The sequence below is a fragment of the Meriones unguiculatus genome, chromosome 1 (genome assembly GCF_030254825.1).
Source record: "Meriones unguiculatus strain TT.TT164.6M chromosome 1, Bangor_MerUng_6.1, whole genome shotgun sequence".
In the NCBI taxonomy this organism is placed as follows: domain Eukaryota; kingdom Metazoa; phylum Chordata; class Mammalia; order Rodentia; family Muridae; genus Meriones; species Meriones unguiculatus.
In genome coordinates this window covers 155318441-155321714 of record NC_083349.1, presented here as the reverse complement: position 1 = coordinate 155321714, position 3274 = coordinate 155318441, and the positions used below count along the sequence as shown (strand labels likewise).

The 3274-nt window shown below is 42.8% G+C and overlaps 1 pseudogene; it reads left to right on the top strand.

Annotated features, from left to right (window-relative positions):
• The first annotated feature begins 2885 nt into the window (after positions 1-2885).
• LOC132651349 (U1 spliceosomal RNA) lies at positions 2886-3037 on the top strand (annotated as a pseudogene).
• Positions 3038-3274: the final 237 nt, after the last annotated feature.

The following is a 3274-nucleotide window of genomic DNA, read 5'->3' as shown; positions in this document are numbered from 1 at the left end:
ACATCTCAAGACTCCAGGCTCCTGCACTCAGAGAGAAAAGAGGCCATTACCACACAGGAGTTTGCATTATTTAGAGACCCAGTTTCCTGATGCAGGTCTGCATAACAGTCTAGGGGGAAAAATAACGAATTTCCAAGAACAGCTCCATGCCCCAGGGTTGGGGGGGGCTGCAGTCAGGGCAGGTTTGGCAGTCTTGAGCTTAATGCCAGTGCTGCCCAGAACTTGGGAGGGAAAAAGAGGAAAGACAGTAGAGCAAAGAGCAGGCATCAAACCCATGTCAGGAGACAGGATACAGCAGCAGCCTATTTGTTTCACTATTCAGGAGGTGTTAGGGGTTATTCTACTGCTGGCCCTCAAGATCTAGTTACACCTATCCTTGTTTTGTAAACCTGCTAAGACATACCTGATTGGTTGACTAAATGGCCTCTATCTGGGCAGGGCAGAATGGGGTAGACATGGCTAAGGTTCCCATGGCTAAGGCTTTGGGTTCAACAGAGAATCAGGGATAGATGGATAGGAAGAGAGGAGGAAGGATGATGCCATGATGGGTAAGAAGGAGAAGGAACCATGTGGGCGAGGAGGAAGGACTCCGAGGATGGTGTGGATGGAGAAAACACCCAGATGAAGAATACAAGGAAGTATTTATAAGCTTATGGATGAGAGATGGTTCAGACGAGGATGATTAAGGCAGATGGCATTGGATGGGGGCTGAGAGGTGAATGGTGAGGAAAAACACCTGCCTGGCCCAAGGTAAATAAGACAATTATAAATGTAACAGGTGTCTGTATCTTATTATTTGTGATAGAAGGTTAGATAATACCACCATGATAATCTTAGGGCTAAGAATAAATAACATTATATAGCCCTCAATTTTTAAATAATCATTTACCACAATAAGGAGGCCTAGAGCAGGTCCATTAATTTGGCTGCCCCTCATTTTACACAGTGTAGAAGGACAGTGACATGGGGTCCACACTCCCCACCTGGCCACTTGCCATGTCTCCCTCCTCACAGCCTGTCGGGCCAGTCAGTCACTCCAAGGAGGACTCATGCCCCACTGAGATGGTGAATTTTACGTAGCAAGATTGTGGTGTCCCGCTCTTTGGTCACATATCAGTCTTGGTGTTGCTGCGAAGGTATTCAAGGGTATGGTTTACGTTCTTTTTGACAAAACCTCTATAATGTGATGAGCCCCATCCAGTCATTTATACACATATGTGTATGTGTGTGTGTGTTCTTCATCTACCTATGGCTCTCCCAGCGCAGGGTCTGTGCCCAGTGGAGCTGTGGCAATGGCTACAGTATCCCAGCCCCAACCAGGACGAGATGACTTGGCTGCAGACTGCACCACTCTGCTCCTTTTGACCAGGTTATCGGTCTCAAGAGCCCACCTACCTTTATTGTCTTTGCATTGGTGCATGGCCAGTGACCAAGAGGACAGTGTGGTTCTGTACATACAAGCACCAAACTCAGGTCCATCCAATTTTATAAAACAATTAACTTCGAGATGTAAAGTTACCCAACTACAGTGACAGTGAGAGATTTCACTAGTCCACTCTTTACCATCAGACAGGTCATTTGGATAAAAGCGAACAGAGAAATATTGTGTAAATGACTGTATAAAATAGATCCAACATATGTTTGGAACATTTATCCAAATACTAAAGGATATATGCTCTCAGCATCTCATGGAATCATCTCTAAAAAACACTATGTGTTGGGACACAAAACAAGCTTCAAACAAATATAGGAATGTTGAAATAGTAGTCCATATTCTATCTGACCACTGTAAGCCTTTAATACATGAGATTGGAAAATTTAAGACATGAATAAATTTTTAGACACCTATGACCTACCAAAATGAAATAAATAATTTAAAAAGATCAAGAACTAAGGATGAGATTGAAACAATAATAAAATATTTTCTAAGTAAAAAAGTCCAGGTCTGGATGGATTCATACGGAATTCCACTCAAAAGTCACAGAATTAACACCCACACTAATCAAATTATTCCATTCAAGAAAGCATCCAAACTCTTCTTACGAAGCCAGCATTACCTGGACTCCAAAACCAGAGAAAGACACAAGAGCAGCAACAACAAAACTACAACCGGTCTCCGTAGTGAACTCAGATGGAAATTCTAAGAGTCACACCAAATTTAAGATCATGTAATAAAGGCTGTTCTGGTGGTAGGCCTCTCCACAGCTTTGTGAGGCTTATTAGGGTTTTCATTTAGCGTTTCTATGTCTCTGTGCAATTCAGTTTTCCTATCCTGCGCCGTCCTCATTATTCCCGTAGCCATCTGCGTGTGTTTGCTTAGACTTCAGTCATTTGCCCTTGTCCTCTTTAAGTGCATTTAGGCTTTTACTTTTCCCCCTTTATATGCTTTGACTGCGTTGACCAGGCTTAGAATCGTTCTTTTGAACTCTGTATCTATTTCATGGAAGTCGCTCTTCTTAGGGGAGGGACACTGCCATGAAGTTCGTGATTTACAGGGACGTCTGTCTGCGGTCATGATGTCCATCTCAATGCTTTTGGCAGCCAACATTTTCGGAAGTACTACATTTTTCTTCATTTACAGCAAACAGCGCAGCTCTCGGACACAGTAAGAATTTAATACCGGAAATGCCCACCAGGTGGTGCTCTGAGACTGCCAAGAGCAGGTTATACGTGCTGTTATAAAGAAGGAAGGAGGACAGGCAGAAAAAATATCTATGCATGCATTATATATATGTATGTATATATATTTAAAATATTTAAATATATATTTTATACAATATATTATCATTTCGGTTTCCTCTCCTCCACATCCTCTCTGATCCTCTCTACCTCCCCACCTCCCCAAACCCACACCCTCTCTTTCTCCCTCTCCTTAGGAGATAGGCATACTTACCTGGCAGAGGCGATACCACGGGTTTCCCAGGACAAGGTTTATTCTTTGCGCTCAGACGTGCTGACCTCGGTGACTTCCCCAAACCCAGGAAAACTCAACTGTATAATTTGTGGCAGTCGGGGACTGTGTTCACATTCTCCCCTGAAGAGAAGCAGAGAGAAAAGAAAACAAACAGGCATCTAAAAAATAATTACAACGAAATAGGATAAAAACAAACAAACAAGAGTAGGGCAAAACAAACAGAAAAAAACGGGAGGCCAAAGAAGAGGCATAGGGAACACTATAGATGCAGAGGCACCACATCTGCACACCCAGAAATTCCACAAAAACACACACTGGAAACCATAATATTAAAGAAAAAGACCTGTAAGGTTTATAAAG